Source organism: Anser anser, assembly GCF_964211835.1.
Source record: "Anser anser genome assembly, chromosome: 6".
NCBI lineage: Eukaryota > Metazoa > Chordata > Aves > Anseriformes > Anatidae > Anser > Anser anser.
The window spans coordinates 26,495,932-26,518,217 of NC_139726.1; the positions used below are offsets into that span (position 1 = coordinate 26,495,932).

Sequence of the window (22,286 nt, forward strand, 5' to 3'; positions counted from 1 at the left end):
AAGTGAAAAATTCAGGGGTAAAGTACCAAAACAGATTTAGAATCAGAACTACAGCTTGTCCCTCTTCGCACTGACTGCCAGCAACTAGAGGTCTTACAGCGATTTCTCTCTCCCACACACTTTCCCTTTCCCCAGTGAATCCTCAGCCTGCTGCAGGATGTTTAGACCACCTCTCGTGGGGGTGCTCTTTGATAGCCAGAGGGATGCTCAGTAAAGCACACAGCACTGGGTAAGCCACATGCTACTGACACAGTTACAAATCACCTCAAGTAGGCATTTTGCAGCTGGATGCTGGCTACTGCCTGTGCCTGCGGGCAGATGGGACCCGTATCTGCCAAGGGCAAGGGAACACCTATGACAGTTTTGAATTTGGGGAGGTTTTTCGCAACCATTTTATGTATCATTGTCTGGTATCTCACATATTGCCAGTGTTTCCTGTGTCACAGATTAACACTGCTGCAGAGAAACTATTCAGCATGTTTAGAGCTATCTCCAATTGCTACCCTTGAATACAAAGTGAGGCCTTAGTGCAATGGGAGCAACATGAAAACCACTGGGGGGGTCTGGATAGCAGAAGGAGCTTTAAGCTTTCCGGAGAGTGTAGAAGGAAGGAGAGACTCCCTCTCTTCCCCTTTTCCTACCTCCCTCCTTTGTGTAGCAGAATTCCCCCTTGGGGCCCTGTGATACAGTGGCCTACTTTGCTTCCCTGCAGAAGCCTCTGCTCATGGTGTCTTCTGTGATTCTGGAGAGAAGGAAGAGCAGAAAGGGTTTTGCATGTAGCACTGCTCATATAGGAAGCCCGGTGGAAGAGGAGAGACCTGCTCTGCAAGCCAGATGAGGACTATCCTTTGTTGCACTTCAGGGAAGATTTAATCGATGCCTGTCAGCTGAACTGGCTCCCTTGGAGGGAGGAAGGGAAAAGAAACCAATGCAAGGCTGAACAGAAGAAGAGAAGTCAACATTCCTCTGGAGGACCTGTATTCAAATAGTGTTTTGCAAAGCCATTTAATTTCATAATGTAAACTGTATGGACAAACTTTAACAAAACTATGCAGAAATCAAGTGACTTGGACTTTCTTAACAAACATTGAAATTCAGGTCACATTTGCTTAAAATACAGTTAATCTGTGAATCCTTTTGCTATATCTGGCTACTTTGTTTTTCGATTTGACATCAAAATAATGCCAATTTCACAGTCCTTTCAAGGTGTGCTTGCTGTATAGTCAAACGTTTTATGAAGCTCTGTGATTTTCATTAAGTTTGTTTAAAGATTTGAGCCAAATTCATTCCCTGTATTTGCAGATAGAACTTATGTAAAATGAACTCTAATAAAATCGAGCCAAGCTGTTTTTCTGTGGCTGCCAGGTGGTCACTGCTAACAACTCCGCAGGCTGGTTCCAGCACCGTTGCAGCACAGCTCTCACTGCCACCTCCCTCCTACTGCCCCCAGAGGTCCCTGGGAGCTTCCCTTCCTGGCAGCTCGCTGCGGTCCCATTACACAGGCCGGATGTTTCAGGACTAGCTTTCTTTAGGAACCTTCCCTGACTCTTAAAGTTTTGTCAGAGATACAGATTTTCCAGGCTACCCGCAAGAGCGTTCAGCACAGCAAATAGGTCGAGACTAAACTGACTGTGTTGATAACTGTGGAGAATTCCCAGAGGGTTGCAAGGGGCAGAAAACAGTCTCTGATGCCAGCCTCTTTTCTAGCACAAATTTCTAAAACAGAGTTTTCTCTGCTACGTCAAAAAGGGCTGAAAATCAATGAAAAGTGCTTGAAAAGAAGCTGATTCTCTGATTCTGTGCGTGTGCATCTGGGTCTACAGCACAGTTCTGCTGGCATCTGCACCTGTGGACAGCTCTAGGAGCAGTCCCACGGAACACATACAGAGAGATGCCAGGATCCTTACGCAGTGCTGCAATACATGGTACAAGTAATGGTGCTTGTAAATAACAGTAAATAAAAATAACAGTAAATAAAAATAACAGTAATGTGAGCGCACATATGACCAATCAGGTCTTCGTTTAGGAGTTCAGCTGGTGAGGCCAACCAAAAAAGAAGCATTTCTCTGTGTGTCACTGCTCTGCAGGGCCACCAGCAACAAGAAATAAATGAAATATTCTCAGAATGAAACTAAGAGTATACAACCCTGAATGCACAGAGTAAGCAGATCTGCTGAAAGATGGTACTCTCCCTGCTTGTAATCACAGCAAGCATATGCTGCTACTAGCAGTCTGCCTTCTGAACAAACCCAGACAGTGTCTCATGACAGGGATCAAAATCAGCAACTTCAGCAAGACTCATCTTCGGGGAAGAAAAAAGGCCAGAAATCTTCTATCAAGATTGTCTGTGTGTTGAGAATATTGATTTCAACATTACCAAGACAAAATTAGTGATATAGAAATGAATTATTAAACACACAGCTTCCAGGAACTGAAACCCTACAAACTAAATCTCTTTTTGGAAGTTGTATTTTATCTAAACACAGTGAGACTTTGATGATCAAATAACTTAATCTATCAAATATGCTGTAGTGTTTCTGAGGAGGATGGAACTGTTGCACCCTTTCTTACTTGCTTGTCGTGTTCCCAAATACATACATATATGTACCGTCACTTTTCTTCCTAAAGAACAAGTGACACAAGGAGCTAACATGCCATTTCTCTCTGCTGTTCTGTTTCATTCTTCTCCTCCTTCTCCTTCACATTTGTCTGCTGCCTGTAATTTGGAGGTTCCTCAGTTCAGCAAGCACGCTTAATGCTGTGTGGGTACTGCAAGGCCCTCACTCCTCATCTCAGCCCTTCCAGCACACGCAGTATGAATAAATTAAAATCACAAAAGCCTTGCCCATCTCTGCACATCTCCTGAACCCCACCTGCTCCCAGCCCACCCAGCTGTGAATGAGCAATGCTGACAGGGCTGGAGGCTGCAGCCACGGAGATGTCACCCCAGCCCCGCTGCCTCTGTGTGTGCTGCGAAGCCACAGCGAGCGTGCCCTCATTGCATGTGAGCTGATAAGGCACCGACATCCAGCTTTGATCTTGACCTTCACCTTTTGACTATGAACAAGCGTGTGCGAAAACCTGTTTACCACAAAGCAGAGCCTGCAATGGGTGTATCAAGGGCAGCCGGAGTCCATGTACTTCGGGCCCAGACAGTAGGGGTTCTGTGTGCAACAAAAAGTTGCTTCTTTGTCATGATCACCAACTTGCCTGTGAGCGTCCCTTGGGAATTCAGAAGGTCCCAGATTGCCCACAGCAAATGACGTTGTGCTGGGTCTGTCTGGGATGGAGTTAACTTTCCCTGCAGCAGCCCACACAGTGCTGGATTCAGAGCACCCCAATATATTCTGGGGTCCAAAATATATTTAGTGTTACCATAATTACATTCAGGTTTGTAGGTGAAAGGTTACTCTGCTCCAGCTATGCCCCTGCATCCTGCAGCGTGGGTTCTCCACCTCTGGGTCCCACCCATGGACACAGCCAGTGAAAGCTGGGAGTCTTTCAGGGTTGGGGCTCCCTCCTCAAAGAAGGGCCTTTCAGGACCTGCACCATCATCACTGGGCAGGGAGCTGCTTTTCGGGAGCGTAGATCCAGTTTGTGAGCAGAGGCACAGCGAGAGCTCCAAAGCCGTAGTGCAAGCTTTGGCTGGAGACAGGCCTAGCACTCAGTGGGCTGCTAACTTTGCTCTGGAAGCCTTTGAAGATTGAGGGTGTGCATTTTGAAGACCTGCATGATGCTGGAGAAGGCATTCCCTCCCCACTCTGTGAGACATAAGATCATTTTTGCTTTCAGAGATTTTCAAGAGGCCACCACCATAACACTGCTCCAGCGACAGTTTTGAGGAGAATTCACAGCACAATAGATGTAGCTGTGACACAACTTCTGCCTCTCACTGTGGAAACAGCCTGAGCAGCAGGAAGTAGGGGAGAGGCACTTCTGACGTGATGCCTTAGGATATTCTAATACATAACAAGAGAAGGTGTCAAGTGGATTAAGATAACACAATCGATACCCTGCATTTTACAAGCATCTTTGGGTCCCTAATGCCTACTGGAGACGTGATGGTACATAATTATAGATGTGATCAAAAATGATCAGTGCACAGAACATCACATCATTTCAAGACCCTATGCAGATCAATATTTGGATGCTTTCTCTCAGTGAAGTAAAGGTGTATTCATTTGTTTTTTTTTAATGTGCATGATTCCCATGCAACCCGAGTGCTTTAACCCTTGTACACGTGGATCTTTATCATTTCACCTGGATGAGAAATGCTACCACAGTGAGCAAAACAAGTGAGCTAACACCAGACATTATGCAGCCATAGCCGTGATTGCTGCTACCTCCTCGACTCTGTCTGAGTGAGAAGGATGCATGCAGCACAGAGTGGCCTTTGAGATGCCCTAGTTGTAGACGGTATAGTTCTAAAAACTGCTGAGATGCGTAAGCGGTTTTGACTTCCGAGAACTGGGTTGAATGATGGTTGAAAACTTCAGGTATAGATGCCACTTGTGTGTACTAGAGGCACATACAGACGATAAGGAAATCGTTATAATCAGTATCTTACTATATTATATACAAATAAAGACTATATACACAGTATATAACTATTACTGCATATACACACACATCTGTGCACATACATGATTATAATCAGCCTGTTCTGGATGCCACATATACAGTCATGGCTGTTTTATGCCCAAAAAAAAAACAACCCTGGAAGAGTAAGAAAAATAAAATTATTTACAATTCTGAGTATACAAGAAGAGAGGGAGATACATACCCTACTATGATTTAGCAATAATTCCAAAATGGGAAGAACATCACTGTTTAAGGGGTGAAGAATTTCTTACCAGCAGTTGGTAAAAGATTTATGGGCATGAAGTTGATGGACTGTAATTTCAGAGTGCCCCATTCTAAAAGTTATTGGGGATATTTCAGTTGTGGGTCCAGTTTCGTGAGGGGTAAGACAAGGTAGACTTGAGCTCTCAGGGCAGAGTGGGCTATCTGGTGTGCATGAAAGTCAAGTACCTGAGCCTTGGGTTCATAGAGCAATTTTTTTATCCTTAAAAAATGGCATACACCCCTAGGACAAGGGATGTGAATGCTCTAAAGGGTATTGCCACATTTTTTTTGCTGTTATGAAAAAACTTCATTATGTTGGTACTTTAATGAGGGAGGAATACTATGGCATTGACAGCACGAGGCCTGGTAAGAAGCGAAGCTGCTAGAATAGTGTCAGAACAACAGGGTTAAACCTTGTGATCTGCAGAACAAGGTCCTACAGTGCTGCCAGCAGGACGAATGTATTTTGAGGTGGGCCTGAATCCTCACTAGGAAAGAGATCCACAAGTGATGAAGAACTCCTTTGTTCTAAAGGAGGAGAAAAAGTTCAGGACAGGAAAATTATTTAGAGCCTTGCCAGTACATAACCTTGGTACATCTCTGCATGGCTATGGACAGATTTATATTTTTCAAGTCCTGGAACACAGCACTTCCCTCAGGCAGCTATCACAGACACACAAACATATTCAATCCCATCAATACAGAGGTTGTTGTATATGTCACACAAAGAGATCGCTGAAAATTGTCCTGCACTGAAGGGTGGAAGCATTCACTTTTAGATGGTGATGCAGTTGCTATTGAGAAACTCATAGTCTCTGAATTTAACATTTCTTTTCCCCCACATTTTGTGTCCTGCTATTGCAAAACAGAGATACCTGCTAATGAGTCCACCACACAATTTTATTTTTAGCAGAACAAGGCACAAAATTATTTCTCTCTATCTTTGTGTCTCTTAAGCTAGAGATATAGTTTGGACAATTTGTGAATGCCAGAATTGGATGGGGAGCCTGTGGCTTTTTTAAAGGAAGCTCAACAACTGCAGTCTCTAGACCCTAGGGATATTCTTTTCTGGGGAAACAATCAATGGTACGTGTTTGTATTACAAGCCCAAACCCCACAAAGAAATCCATTATTATCATTTTACCAGTCTATACCCTCCTTCCTGGGTATCTCAAAATCAATCATCATAACTCTGACGTTCTCTCAAATTAATCTAGAATTGCCAAAGTTAAAACATGTCTTCTGAGAGACTTTTCTCCCTCACATCATTTGTCAGAGTAGGTAACAAACTTACATTCCCTCTCTAGCACATGCACAAAAGGAGACATCAGGAAATAGAGTGAGGAAAGGGCCCTCCTGAGGAATCAGAGCAAAGGTTAGAGGATAGCTAAAAATCTGCAAGATTTGTCATTCTGAAGAGAAATATAACTTTCCCTTTCTCAAGAAAAAATTCCATTTCAGGCAGAAGCATGAGGCCTCAGGATTTCCCACATGGCACACAACCCATGGAAAAGGAAAGGAACATATTAGCAAGTTCAGCCAGAAAGGAGTACATTCATGTAGACACGTGAAACTGGAGACATCCACTGAATGACAAACAGACAAACTATTTAAAAATTTCTGCGCAATAAATTTGACCAAAAAATCCTCCCCAAATTCAGCACTGTGAAACATGCTAGTAAATTCTTCCAATGTCAGTTTTCCCCAGAATACATGGCTTCAGCATGTGATGCATAAAACACTGAATGGAAGTACAGAGGTGTCTCTTCAAAACATGTCAGCAACAGGTCAAAGACATACACTGCTGTGTATATACATTACACAAACTTATTTCATAGCCTGTTCTACTGCTGTTTGTGCTAATTTTGAATGATGCAACTTGTCAGACCCGTTGCAAAATTCCTGCCTCAAGCATGACATAGATGTGGTGATACCTGAGGTGTCAAAGAAACCCTTCTCTGAGTGACAATTGAGAATGAGCAGAAATGTGGCTTTCTTAGAATTTCTTGTCCAGTTCTGCACCTTACGCAAAATAACACGATTGTACTTAGCCTACAGTAGTTACAGTCTTAGAAAGGCCCTGGGTGCTTTAAAATGACTTTGAGAGGTCTCCAACTGGCATTCTGGAAAAGATGTGCTACCATATAAAAAGGGTGGGAAAGAAAAGGCTTTAAAAATAACTATGGAGGGAGAGAAACAGCTGGGAGACGTATGGGGCTAATTACCCTAATGACCTTTTTTTTTTCTTTCCATTCCTTTGATCCTCTGTCTTTTGATTAAGCAATAGTTCAGCTGAAAAACTATACCACACTTGGTAGCCAGCGATCAGCTGGGTTAAGGTTAAGGTCTTATCTTCAAAGAAGAAAATACCAGAATCAACCTGAAAACTCACTGGTGGCTGAAATGAGAGCTACTCTCTAAAGGACATGTGTATTTGAATACGGTAAAGCCGAGTCTTACTCCTCCATGCTTCAGAAATAACTGGCCCAGCCTAAGCCAAGTGATGTGGATAAAAGAAACTTCAGTCTGTCTCACTCTGAGCAGGAACACTGTGATCCTGCCGAGTATCTGCTGACTCCAAAGGCTGCTGCGTGGTGTTCTGGAAGTGCTGGAGTGACTCAGCAAACATTTTACATTCACAGGCTGAAGTACTATTTAATAAGATGTGTCACTGTAAACATACTCTTGAAACGACTTATACCTTTTAAATCATTTAGACATATGATTAAATCCATGGAGACCCTCAGATCCAACCCTATAGTGTCTCAACTCCACAGAAAGACTGCTGTATGACACTGGTATGAAAGATGTGACTAAACCAGATGTCCTTTCTTCTTTGCCATGGCAGCACAGGTAATGGGGGACCACTGGAATGCCTAAAAACATCTGCAAAAGACTTCAAACACAGAAGTACCACCACCTGTAAAACAAAACTAAACAACATGACTAAAAAAGCTGATCAAGTCCCAGTTCTTTACTTTTTATCTTCCACTTAATGTCTCTTCAGAGTTAAGATCACTAGGTCATTTTTGGAGCTGTTGAAAAATAATGAGCAAGAAAAGAGATACTTTTTAAATTAAAATGTCCAGAAAGGTTTCCTATCAAGGGATAAGATGAAAGAAATATGATTAAGCTTGTTGAAAATGTTTTGCAAACATTCCAGACACGTTTGAAGCACTGTATTTGCTTTCAACAAATTGCATCACCAATTAGTCATTTGTACTGAGTTTTGAAAGTCTGTTCAAAAGATCTCTTGCTGTGCTGTGTCGCATACAACTACAGGTGCAACAAAATGAAGGTCTTGTTTTCTTGCTGTTGTTGAGCCTGCTTGAACTGGCCACGTATAAATTTTGATCAGAAATACAGAAAAAAGGAGTTGCTTAGGGCTTGCCCAAAACTGTCAAAAAAATTTCCACCCAGGTTCCCTGGGTAGCCCTATAGCCAGCCTTCGTGTAGCATGTACGCAGTGGATACGAGTGTATATACCCATCTGTCAAATCCGATGGCTCTGGTGTGAGCAAGTCACCGAAGAGTCACTTTCAGGGAACATGTCTATGAATGTCTTCTTCACATTGAAGTATCTTCATAACAGACAAGTGAGCTGAGCAGTGCCCAGACTCATGTGCGGTCAACCTGTCCTATGGTTTCTCTCTATAACATTGTCAAAAACTCCCCACCTGGACCTATTAAGAGTGGTGATCATTTTGCATCCCTGCAACATAATTTCTGCCCTCAGCTTTTATCAGTGAATACTGGCTGGAGCATCTCTGCGTGGAAGACAGGTCACAGTTTAAATCCACATAGCCAAGGCCATTTATGATGGTCTTACTTGCCCTTTTTTCTCTGGTAACAGTGTCAACATGACTCACAGGAATTTAATGCACATTGTCCTACATGTGAGGACAATAAACGCTATTTGTTCTTTCCCCAGAAGGGTATACAACATAACTCGTGTATAGAAAACACGACACAGCTCTACCATGACCATGCATATACACCAGAGATGTTTTGTGACTATCTGTGGTGATGAGGAACTCATGAGCAGCCCCTCAGCAGTATTACTGAACGTAAGGGCTAGTTTACCATCCCTGGAAAACATTTAAGCACCACTAGAGATTTTCAGGATAATCTTTCCAGCCATCTGTTCGCTGCTCAGCAGAATCTCAGGTGACCTGGCCTACTTGTCCTGACTTTGTTCACGTGGAACAATAATTCCTGAAGGGATGAATAATAGCACTGCAGCATAAATTATGCCCATTTCTTACCTCCCTAAGGAGATTTGAAAAGCAGTGTCTTCAAAAATGTTGTTCCAGCTGTAGGGATAGTGTATTTCACCTAAATCCTCTTCCCAAGAATGTGAGGGATTCAAAGATTTAACTGACAGGATTGTAAAACCTGAGCTGATGATTTATGGGCAAAAGTCCAGCACAGGCTTTGCTGGACAGAGAGCAGTAAAAGCTCCCATCACTTGTCCTCTCTCCTCAAACCACCCCTGTCCAAACTGCACACACTTTTGAGACCCCCACCCAGATGCTGAACTTAGTATGCCATGCCAGCTACTACTTCTCCAGCCACTGTTTCTTTTTCTTTCCTTCTACAGCTATAGTGATTTCAACCATGTAAACCTTGTCCATGCTTGCATGTCTGACTTTTTGTAAATCTTGAGTTCTTCCATCTTTCTTGTTCTCTGCACTCTAAAATCTCTATCTACTTTGAAATTTTCACTGGCCTACATCTGTTAATAACCTTTTCCAAAGGCTCTTTTGATTTCTAACACACTCACACAGTGTCATATGATAAAAGGAGGGCCCTTCCCTTCCCTTCCCTTCCCTTCCCTTCCCTTCCCTTCCCTTCCCTTCCCTTCCCTTCCCTTCCCTTCCCTTCCCTTCCCTTCCCTTCCCTTCCCTTCCCTTCCCTTCCCTTCCCTTCCCTTCCCTTCCCTTCCCTTCCCTTCCCTTCCCTTCCCTTCCCCTCCCCTCCCCTCCCTTCACTTCCCATTCCCTTCCCATTCCCTTGTTATTTGCTTTCCCTTTTTCTCTTCCCTTTTTCCCTTTCTTTAGGGCTGGACTTTGGAAGAAAGTTTAAGACCTTGTAGCTCTAAGTCAGTGGCAGAAAATGGAGCCCAGAGCAGAGGCAAAGGATTTGCACCCTTCTGACAGGTGTTGCTGACAGTGATTACAGGCAGGTCCCAGTGCTGTTACCTGAAGGAATTCAAGTGGCCGCTAAGGGCAGTCCAGACCCAGAATGTACTCCTACTCCTGGCTGTAGGTGATTTAGTTAATCTGTTCTTGCATTTCTCCATTCCCACCTGCTGCTTTCACTGACAACCAGTTTCTCCTCTCCCATGTGCACTTGTAGTTTAGGTCACTGAGGAAAAACTACCGTATGCTACTTAGGAGACGTAAAACTCAGCTCCGAGTGAGTGGGACATTGAGGGAAGGATCTGGATGCTGCCTCCAGCCCAGAAGGCTGGAGCAATGGAACAGCTGCCGTAGCACATTTGCTGCCTTGGATTTATATGGCCTGATATATTTATCTAAGGCTTAATACAAAGAGAGACCTGGAGAAGCCTTGGTCTAGGCTCTCTTCGCGGGAAGGCTCATAATTTAGCTTTATCAGATGACCGAGTTCTACAGTGGAGGAGGGGAAAGGCACTCGTGTCACTAAAAGCTAAAGTCGAAATCATCTTTACTGGCACACGCTTTACCAGTTTCAGCACAGGTGACTCAAGAAACACAGAACTGAGTCATTCTTTCAGTGACATCAATGCTACCTCCAGCGAATAGCCAAAATTCACCAAAAGAGCTGCTTGATAGCGCTGCTTCTGTTTTTACTCATCCTGTACCTGTCACAGGACAATTATTGAATGTTGGTTTTTGAGCTGAGGCAACCTGTCACGTTTTCTAAATGGGGGACATGGCAAATGGTGCAGTGATTGTGTCCAGAGGCAGGGGACCATTCTGGGGACAGGCAAAGTGATGGCAGGCAAGCCTCTGTAAGCTGTGCCCCAGAATGGGCTCCGGTTCTTGAACCAAAAGGTTTGAGCCGATTACTTTTGTGATGCCTGTAGGCACAGAACACAAGTGTGCCAACTGCCTGCCCTCTCCCGTGCAGGAGGAAGAGCAGAGTGAAAAAACACGTAGGCAGGGAGCCTGGGTTCAAGCCTAACCCCCAATCTGGTGTGATAGCCTGTGTGACACACACCCATCATGCAGTTACTAGAAATTTTCTCTCTCGGGGACTGAAATCATAAGGGGCATAAATTCATAACTCGAATTGAAGTCAAAGTATCTTACCCATATCTTCAACCCCTATCTTCAGGACAATACAGATAGTGTCAAAGCTGTAAGAAGATACGGTATGTTTCCTGACATCATTCCTTTACTCCACTTTGATCCCAACACCTAAATTTAGGATGCAGCAGTTAGAACAAGGTCTCAATGTGGTGAAATAGGATGTTCAAAAAAACCCTAGCATTTTGTTTCCTTTCTGCTGGGTTTAAACTTTTAGATCAAATCACCCTGAAAAAGATGTTTGTGCAACAGGAAAATGTGGTATCAAGATTATCAGAGGAAGGTAGACAATAATATATTTCGTGTAGACTTGATTGCAAAAAATGACAAGGAAACCACAGGACATCGCTGTGAATGCAATGGAACAAGGCCATGAAGCGTGTGTTGTGCGCCACAGACAGAAGGGTTTATATAGACTTGAATGAGATTCAGTTTAGATCAAAAGGACCTTCAATCTTTTTTTTTCTTTTTAAGATAGAGACGTCTTTTTGGCATTACACAGCTTGTGGCTATTGAGGCAGATCTGAAGGTAACAGGATATGGAGCACTTACTTCTGATTTACTAGCACAAATGGCTTACCCAGGCATGGAAAGTAAACTGTTTTAAGCCCTTCAAGATCAGAGATAAGACTCATTAAAAGGACCGTCTGAGGAGTTTTTTCTCATCATTTCCTTGCCATGCTAATTTGGTACTAAGGTACTTCCCTGACTGGCGTATCTGCACAGCACGACACCCAGATTTTGTAACACATTCCCTGCGCTAACCTCCGTGCCGTGCCCCCCCCCATCCCCGCTCACTCTGCTGTTGCATCTTCCCGTTGTCTTCTTAACCTGCTGCCTCTCACAGTTCTTGGGTCAGGACTAGTTGTTCTTCTGATTCCTATTTTCCTACAGCATCTTCCTCCGTGAGCAGGTGGGAAGTAACGACATGACAAACACACCCTAAATATTGCAGAAATGGGCAATTTGATCACCAGGACCCCCTGACAGAATGGCACTTCGCAGCAACCTAAAATGCTCCTACCTCAAACAGTAGTCTGCAAGAATTAAAATGCACACCCATCCAGTGCAGTGACAACTCACAAAAAATACTTCACTGTGCTTTTTCTGTGTATTTCTTCCTATTCCAGAATCCATTGGACCCTGAAGAATTTTGTGCTGAAATGTAATGCCCACAAGGACATCCTAGTACAGATCATTTACTTTGTAGAGCTGCTGTTTGTTAGGAAGCAATTTTCTCCCTCCTTTCCCTCCCTTAGAAAGCTTTGTCCTTTGGTTCTTGTCAACCTACCAATTTTGCAATTTAAAGCTCATCACAATTTAAAAACTGCAAGTGCAGATTCTTAATTACCACTAACAGAGCACCCAGAACAAGACGCACTTCGTAACTCAGAACACGCACAAAACATCCTCTCTCAGCCTGATGGAGTTGGTGTCTCCTTCATACATGACTTGTTACATACTTCAGGTTCAGCTTGGTGTCCAGCCGCATGGATCGAAGCCAGGCTCACGGAGCAGACCGCCCTCATACTGTGGCTCCCAACCAGTGACCTGCTAAGTAACACCCACTCCTGAGAGCTATTCAAGGGGAATGTAGAGACAGAGCAGATGCTCCTCAAAGAAACTGTTCCTCAAAAGCAGGTGCTATGGAAAATGAGTGAAATCAAGCTCTTATCCTACCACTTGTCTACCGCACTCCCTAATTCTAGCTACCTAGAACCTGCTTTCCTCCCAACAGCTCCCAGCAATCCTACAAGTTTCACTCCAGAAAGAAAAAAAAATCTCTTTGACCTCCTGTTTTCTAACCACTAGGCTCTTCTCATCTCAGCTTCTCCTCAGCATCTTCTGGAGAATACTAAAACAGAGACACTTTCCTTACTGCTCTGTCTTTTCCTGTTGCTTGGGAGATCCTAGTATGAAGAACCATTGCTCTGTTGACACCAATGAGAAATGCTGTTCATGAGCACAAATAATCTGGGCTCAGAGCCATTCCTAAGCAGGGCACAGGCATTAATGTTTGAGAAGAAGTTAATCAATAGGAATTTTGCAAACCTGAACCATTTTAAAAGAACATTTTTAATGCCCTGTTCACACTTAAAGATCTGGACAAAATCAGCTAACTGATTTTAGTCTTCCAAGGAAATAATGCAGGGAAAATGTGTTTTAACAAAGAACTCTCAAATATACAAAGAACATGTCATAACCCCTTTCATTCTGTATCTTTCCTTCTGGCTTTCTCAGAAACAGCTACTCTACATGCCAGATTTTTCTTGCCTTACAACTGAGATGGCGCTGCCCAAAGTAATAGGACCATTCTGGAACTATGGCACTACTCAATGCATGTGAGCTCTCTATTAAAATACCTATATGCTCTGAATTTTTATGCTGGTACAAGCCTAGAGTTCTGTGCAATGTACTCTCTCTGTTAAGGAACAAAATCTTTTACATCTCATTTTCTCACATCAAGTTTTTTTGTTTTGTTTTGTTTTGTTTTTTCGTTTGTTTTTGGTTTTGTTTGTTATTTTTTGTTTTGTTTGTTTGTTTTATGTTTGCCCAACACACAGTGATCAAATGGTTCTGCCTTTATCACAAAATAAACCAAGCAGTGGAATGGGTCTCTGCTGTGATGAACAGTGTTTGGAAGCAGGAGGAAAAGCAGATGAGTCTAACCCTCATTAAAATTGTTCTTTATAAGAGAGTAAATGTTAATAGAACTCCTCAGTGCTCAGAGAAGACTTTGAATCAGACCTTATACTACTGGAAACATTTATTAAGAAAAAAAGAATATACTATTGCTACACCTAAGGTTTTCCAATGTGTTCGATATACTTGTTTTTTACAAGAAGCACCTCTCTCTTTCACAGAAACATTTCACATGTGTCAATGCAAAAGTGTCCCAATTTTGCTTTTGAAAATAGTTACTTTTCCTAATACGTAATACGACTTTCAAGATTAAAATACCAATTTCAGGTAAGTGATTCCGGAATTAGCTCATATATATTCACCCCCCCTAACAAATATGGCTACATAGTCAAGATGATTTAGATACTACTTTTAGGGTATTTTTTTTTTCTGGGAAACCTGAAAGATTCGACATAGAAAAATGAATAGATTTACAAACTACGTCACTAAATTCAGGTAACTCGCTTTCACACAGCCCTCATTTCAAGAACAAAATACAGTTTAATCTCCAAATTCTATAAAGTCTGAACAGTTAACTGAAAGGTGTCTTTGCAAATGCACGTTACATATTTAGGGAGGACTAAACACAACCAATACTGAGAATAAGACAGCGTTACTTTACAAAAATCTGGTCTCTCTTTGCTTTTATTATTAAAATTGTGCCTGTTGGAAATATAAACGCTACATTGCTATTACTCTAGAGCAATTTACTGCTCAGCCTTCCCCGGGTTCTTGCATGAATGTTCCTTTTATGTTCTTCATTCTGACTCTTCATTATGTTTTCTCTCCCGTTTAGGCCCAAATGACTTGAAAAGCTTAACACACTAACTCTTAAAATTTGATTTCTTTAAATAGATGGAATAATGGAAAATAGGATTTCTCTAGCCTGTCTTTGCTTGGAAGACAAAAAGTTGTGTTTGATTAAAACATAACATCAAAAAATGTACCTGCAAACTGATTTAAAGACAGCAAGAAATGGAGAAATCCCACCATTTCTTTTGAAATTTTATGCTGCTCTCTTTCACACTTAAAGGATCTCTTTCACACTTAAAATCCTGATTATTTATTTGTGTGGGTAAATCCTTCTGGTCAGGCTGCCTTCTGAATTACTGCACATATGCTAGTGCTGTGTGGTTCTCTGCTCTCACAATATTTAGAATTTGGAACTGCAACTTGAAAAAACTTGCTCAAATCTTTTGTGAATACTGCTGTTTGCATTAGATAGCAGATAGAGACTCCGTCTAAGATTTCGCCAATAAGTGCACAGTAACTGTGTTTCTGCTACAGTACCAAAAAGACAGACTGAGGGGTTAGAGAGGGGTCCCTCCTTTTACAAATGAAGAAATGAGGCACTCCGAATGCTTTTTTGAGTTCATTTAGGGTAGTTTTGAACAACTGCCACATGTTGGGTTCATCTGAATTATTTTGAGTTTACAAAGGAATAAATTAAGATCAGAATCAGGCTCTGAAACTCGACTGAGACTACCAGGAAGTTTGTGGGAACTGAACCCAGAAAGAAAATTCCTGTCTACACAGCCCTGGAAAAGAGCCAAGCAATTTATGGTTATAATAGATTAGAGCTCCTGCCCTAATTCTATTTGCTGATACCCAACTGCTTACTGCCTCATATCCTGTAAACTCAGACTGTGCACTGATGCACGCCCACATATGTGGCACCAGACTGACACCACTTTCATCGCTTCAGTCTAAGCCAGCTACAGATTTGGAAGCTTTTAGTCAGCAGCTAACTTGAGAGTTTCACTGTCTTTAATGGATACGAACAACATACGTTATGCCTTGTTACATACATTTTCTTGCTTTGCCAGTAAAAGCTTTCCTGTGGCCAGAGTACTGCGTGGCATGCTGACTTTGAGTGGGTGTTTGGCGACAAGCTGAAACAAGCTCTTAGCTCCCTACTTGAGGAAGTGTACCAAATTTTATCTTTTGATTTAAATTTTATGGCCTTCTAGAGTGGGACACTAGATCCTTTCCTGAGCTCCTGATACTTTTTTTCATGTTTTGTCCTGTTACATCTCAAGGGACACAATACAGCTGCTGCCTTCCACTCTCTTGGTTGGACCAAGATGGATAATGGGGAGACCTAAACAAACATTTCTAAAGCAAGCTTAGCAGTCTTCTTTTTGGCATACAGTATTTGACTGCTACTAGCCATTGCTGTTTTAGTCTTGCCTTTGCTTCTTTGTAATGTACAGAGGGCGTTTCTACGAGTTCGATTATTTTAAAAAACTGTTATTTTCTTGCTATGTGGAAGATTTGCATATATCACTCCTGTCAACTGCAATGGAAGTTACACATGTGAAAACCCTGGTGGCAGACTGTGATAAAGTAGATTTGACACACATCACTCTGCAGATAAGGATGCTACAAGACTTTGACATTTGGGCTGAAATGCTTCGAGGAAGGACTGTATATAATCAATAATGAAATGCAGATAGCTTGAGTGAAGTGGATGCCTAGAAGGTGACTGGCCTTGCAAGGAAGTTTCTGGCAGAGCTCATCCCATAGAAAAGAGCACAGACAGAAAAGGCAGGCCATTTTTGCCCCTCTACCGTTACTGGAGAATTAGTGCTACTAAAAGTAAAAAGGCAGAAGGATTGAAAAGGGGGAGGAGAAAGTGGGGAGAAAAACGGGGGAGAAAACAACCCCTCCAAGATCAAAAGGGGGGGCTGGAAGATTTTACTCTAGCATGACAGTTTGCCTGCTTCTTCCTCTCCCCTTCCATTTCATGAGAGACTTTGCCCTGAGTGCTTTGTGGAGGTTCCTTTTCTAAACAAGACACTGTGCCTCTACATACATGATTAAAAAGCAAGCAGTTACTGAAACGCCATACATCATTTCCCATGCCACCTGCATGAAGAATTTTGTCTGTCTTTACACTAAAGAAATGGCATTCTCTATTTACTTTGAGCGACAGATATACCTTCCACTAGGTTCTACTTGAAATAGTTTTGGCTATTACTCATAGCTGTTTCAGAACTATAATACTGATTTCCTTGCCACTACCCTGGTGATTGGTCATGCAGTACAGCCATTGCCTGTGAATGATGGCAGCTAACCTTGAAATCAAGCCAAACCTGTAGCGGGTTGCAGGACTTTGCTCAAAAAGATAGCCCCCTCAGTTTAGTGAACTTTAAATGGCGAGAATCTGCCTAAAGAAGCAGTGTTATCACCTGCAAATGAACTAACTCAGGGTTTGCAAATCTTTAGAGACCTTGAAGCCAGAAAAAAATTAGATGGAAATCTTAAAATCATCAAGCCTGGGAGAAGGCTTTAAATTTAGGTTTATGGTTTACTGTTTGCCACTTAATATCAACGCAATAAGGCCGTTCTCTACCCCATGAACATCTTTTAATGCTGAATTCTGCTGGCTCACAGCCTTCTTTCTGTGCTTAAAGAAAGTGGCATCTAATAGCCTGCTACCTCAGAAAGATGCAGATACTTTTTTCCATATATTATCCACAGACACAAAACCTTGCATCAAGTAGTTGTTCAGCATTCACAAGCATTTTCTCCAGCCAGCTAAAACCAGAACTATCAACCGTGTGAAGAAATTGAAGATGTCTCAGATATCTGGTTAGATGACTAACTGCAGGTCAGCCTAGGAAAGCTTGGTATCTCAGGTGAAAAACCTAGCAGTTTTCATGTACTACTAGGGTCTGTGCTGATGCTTTCATAAAAAGATAGCACGCAAACTATTTGACAACAAACAAACCATGGGCTCTTAGCTTATGAAAAAAGAATCAGAAATACACTGAGCTAAAATATGGAGAGAACCGTATCTTCCATTAGATTTTATGGGCTCTATTTTTTGTAGCGAAAAGGGATCTTGAAAAGCCAGAGCACAAAGATGCAGGCATAAGACACTATAAGCAAGGATTATACAACAAACCAAACACTTCCATAGCTGTATGGTCCCCTTTCAAAGGTGATCCATGTGAGCTGATGAAATGCAAGGCCTCTCTGTGCCACACAATCGAGGACAAAGAAATTAATGTCAGAGGGCACTGAACTCCCTTTGCAAAGCTGCAGTTCCGTCAGCGCCAAGCTGGGCCCAGACTAATGTCTGTGCCCCAAAAGCCCAGGTGAAGCACTGCTAAGGCAGCTGTCCCTCTGTTGTGGTGACTTTGGGCTCTCTCTGGGCACAGCATGCTGCCTGCAGGGCACCAACACCAACATCTCTCAGCTGCGCTGCACAGGGCCATGCCACAGACGTCAGTGGTGAGGCTGGCAGACCTGTCCCAGGTGATCTATTGAAATCTCAGCTTGCCAATACCCCTCCAGTGCCCACCAACCAAGTCTTTTGGCGTAGCTGAGTGAAATCCCCCTCTCCACCCCTTGCCAAAACAATCCATCCTAATCTGTTCTAAACGTTGTCCCACTGCTGGCCCAGAATTTTTCCTCACCTCGCATCTTTTTCCTCCCACAAGAGGGCACCAACACTGCATCCTTTGACACAATTTCACAACGAAACGTGTACCTCAAAAGGAAACTGGGGGAGGGAGAAACAAGAGGGACTCAAGCAGCAGGTTTCAGATCTGCAGCAACCCCCTTTTCCTCGGGGCTCCGATTTTTATTTTTTTTTCCCAAGGTTTTGATTCAGAAACAACTCTGGTGACAGCTTCATGAAGCCACTAACAGGAGATGGTTGCGCAGAGCCACTAATAGGAGATGGTAGCTCACAGGCATATGTTTGATTTTCTTTTGCTATTTTGACTCTTGGCCCCCACTTCAAGCAGTGAGACTACAGAAAAGGATGTCTCTGGAGTTGGAAACCTTCACGGACCTTAGGAGGAACCAGTCGGAGAGCTGAGAAATACCAGACTCTAAATGTCTCTAGAAATAAAACATACATGAGACAGCCAACAGACAAATCTTATTCAGGGAAATCGGAGTGAAATAAAAACACAGTTAAAATTGCCATGGGACAGGGAGAATCTAGTGAATAGAGAAGAAGCTAAAAAAAGCCCTGGTAATGCATAACTTGACACAGTGACAGCCATGGGTGAGACAAGATAAATATGCGGAGAAAATGAAAATCAAGAAAGAAAAGGAATTACCTAGTGTAGTCTAAGGGTTTGTGATTACAAATACAGAAATAATTCCAGGGAAAGGAAAATGTAGGCTAAGTACCGAACAAGCTTCTTGTAGAAGATAGAGAGCCTACATGATCTTTTGCAGACAGTGAATATCTCTACCTTTAAGCCACTAATTTGGCTCCCTAATTCTGGAATTTGTAAATGTTGGGCTAGGCTTCAGTGGCTGGACACCGCTGCCAAGAGGGTGTTGCCTGGGATTCTGCTAGAGCTCTAGTTTATGCAAACTATTAACAGACACATTTTACATAACTGTGTGATGAGAGAATTCTAAGAAACCTGTGGAACGCTCTTTCCTCGTATCTCTTTCTCCACCTCCACTGCCTACAAGCAATACTTCCCAAGGTAAAGGCAGAACTGTTTTTACCAAGTCCTATAACTTGAGAACCAGGGACACTTCATGAAAGCAGTAGCAGATGTGGTCAAAACAGGTAAAAGCAAGTGCTTCTTTACACAATGGGTAGTGAATTTCTGGTACTTGCTACTATAGGAGGTTGTGGAGGCAGGCATAGCAGCAGGTGAAATAAAGGTTCAGACAAATTCCTAGACAACGGGTACATAAATACAAAGTGAAAATTCTGGGCAGGGATTTGTTCTCTAACATCCTAATCTAATGATTCAGATGCTCAGGGAGTACAAGGGGTATGGACAGCAAATGGTGGCCAAGATTGTATGGTGTCCCAAAACAGCTGCTCCTACTGCCGCTCCTTAAGAGGGGCACTGAATGACAGACTGTTGGTCTGGCTCAGGAGTGCACTTCTACATGCTCTTGTTCACCTCTCCCACTCTTCTGATTTAGGTAGAGCTCTAATAACAGCAACTTTTAATGCTATGTTCACTTACAAAATGGTTAACTTAGAGGCTGTGTAGAAAGAGGGGTCAGTACAAAGCGGTGCACTTTGAATAGTTGATTTGAAAAAGGCCTAGTGACTATTTACTCGCCTTTGAAAGCCACCATGTTACAGGGTTTCAGAGGTGGATGCTGTACACAGAAAACCTGGTAAATGCAGTGTTAAATGTTGGTGGAACCATTTGCTCTCAGAGGATGCAATTTCAATAAGGTTTACGACCTTCACCAAAGTGCATCAGTTTGGCTTAAGCTTGTTTTGGCAACCAAACACCAAAGGAGAAGGGAGGGCGCTCTTGGCATTGTCCAAACATCCCATTCCAATGTTTTTTTTCAAGGAAACATTTTTATTTTTCTTGTTTTGATCGGGCTTCAAGAACATTTTAAGTATAAGGTATAAATAAAAAAGGCAAAATCAAACTTTTATGTGTAGTGGTCTAGGGATTCTGAGTCACTTTGACTCTTACAGAACACAAAACTGCACTGAACAGTCAAAGACTGAATATATCCAATCTTAACAGGCACAGAAATGGTATATAAAAAGGTAATGCTTAATGCTTTATGGTACGTGAATAGCCATCATGTCCTCATTGTTTTCTTTACATGAAGGTCTCACTAGGGAAACTCATCGAGGAAAGTTTAGTGTTTAGAGGCACACAGAGCCGGTAAACCTAAGTCATTGCAGGGGAAGGCCTCAAAAGAAGTGCTCCTGGACAAGGCTCTAATTTTCCCAATGTCCATAAAGGAATGCCTTTCAGGACCATATATTTATTGCACAGAGACCAAATCCTGTAATTTCTCTTCACGGGACTAGGCAAAGGACTTAGTTCTGTTAGAAACAATTAGATTATTTAGAAAATCAGTTCTGCAAGGAAGACTCCAACTCTGATTCAGAGAATTCAGTTTCTGGATCTACCTCTTGCACGGCCTTACGCAAGTCATGTACTCAGCCCTGTAGGTACTGGCAGGGATGGGTAGACCACACCAGTGAAGTTACACTAGAGTATGCACCTAATCCAATGCACCAAAAAACTCCATTTTCTCTGTCAGGCTTGAAACCTCCTTACCTGTGAGAAGCGATATTTCCCTGCCTTATGAGGAGGAAGGGGGTATCACGTCAGAGAGAAAATCCACTAATAATTGTGAAGTATTCAAATGCTTTAGTGGTGTAGGCGGCAGGAAGAGAGCTGAATTGTTATCATAGCCTATTTACACCTACTCATGGACATACTGATTCATATCAGGAGCATCTGGAGAATACACTGGATTGCATTTATTGTTTTTCATTACAAGTATGAAAGTGATGTTTGAATTTAGTAAACCCTTCTATGGTTTTTCATGCACCTCTTCTCTCCTGAGGTGTATTTCTTGAAATGACTCTTGTAGCTTTTGTTCTGAAAGTAACTTTGAATAAAAACTACCGAAACTTATAGTAGTTCCTGTACTATTTTTGACACATTTTACAATTCAATCCCAGGTTTCACATTAAACAGTTCCACTGCCTGTTTTTAAGGCAAGGCAGACAGCTTCATTCAAATGACTACTGACATCCCAAGTTGCATAAAACGACATAATAAGAACAGGCTTTTGTCCTAGACTTACCCTATAGGGTGTCACAGAACAGGTAGCCAGTTACTCACTAATTTGGGATTTGCATAAGTGATACTTCTTTCTGTCACGGCAAACGTTTTTCCCCCAGGAGTTATTTGGGGTTCATACCAGCAGATTCAAAGTATTTAAAATGGGGAAAGAGAAGTCTGGAATAGTAATATTAAAACACTTACCATGTTCCATGCATTAGCACAGTAAATGCTGTAGAAGTTAAATTGTCTGTGGACTCAGCACGGACAAGGTGCCAGGAATCTGCAAGCTCTAATCTCATCTCTGAAGCTGTAGAAATAAGCATAAGAGAATTAACTCATCACACTTTATTGCTTGAAAGCATCCATAAACTAAAATTGTATTTCAGATATTCTTCCATAATTGATTCACAGTTTTACTACAGTTATTTTCTTAATGGCCTTTCCAGGCCATAACTCTTAGTCCATAAGCCTGTCCAAAACATGGAAGCTTGTTTCCTCACCCATTGCTGGAAGTAGCAGGACAGGAGACATGTTCCAAGTGAACAAAACTCCTTATCATTTTACCATGAATTTTTGTTTGCCCCAGGATTTTTTAGCTGTACCCAAAAAAGTATTTCATAAGCTCCTCTTGGTGTCAGAATTCGTTACAAAATCTCCAGCCTAGGAGATGTTTCCATCCTTTCTTCTTTTCCCTTTTTCTTTTTTTAAAGTGAGATAATGCTTGAGAAAGATGCCAGATCAAAAGCCCTCAAGTCCTCCTTGTTACACTCCAAATCCCACGTCGAGAAACACTCATCTCCCCTCTCAGGCATGACTCTTAACCCTCTGTCTAATACAATAATTGAAACCTGCTCCCAGGCTCTCCTGTGCTCAGCCATCTCCCTTGAAATTCTCAAATAGGATGCCCAGCTGTTGGCCTTTG

General features: G+C 42.3%; 1 protein-coding gene across 1 annotated transcript in view; it reads right to left on the reverse strand.

Moving 5' to 3' along the window:
* Window positions 1–22,286, reverse strand: part of RAPH1 (Ras association (RalGDS/AF-6) and pleckstrin homology domains 1) — a gene marked incomplete at its 5' end in the record, with an annotated part of 344,080 nt that overhangs the window by 231,945 nt on the left and 89,849 nt on the right. Inside the window, one exon of the mRNA XM_083842783.1 lies at window positions 21,566–21,671. The remainder of the gene's footprint in view (window positions 1–21,565; window positions 21,672–22,286) is intronic.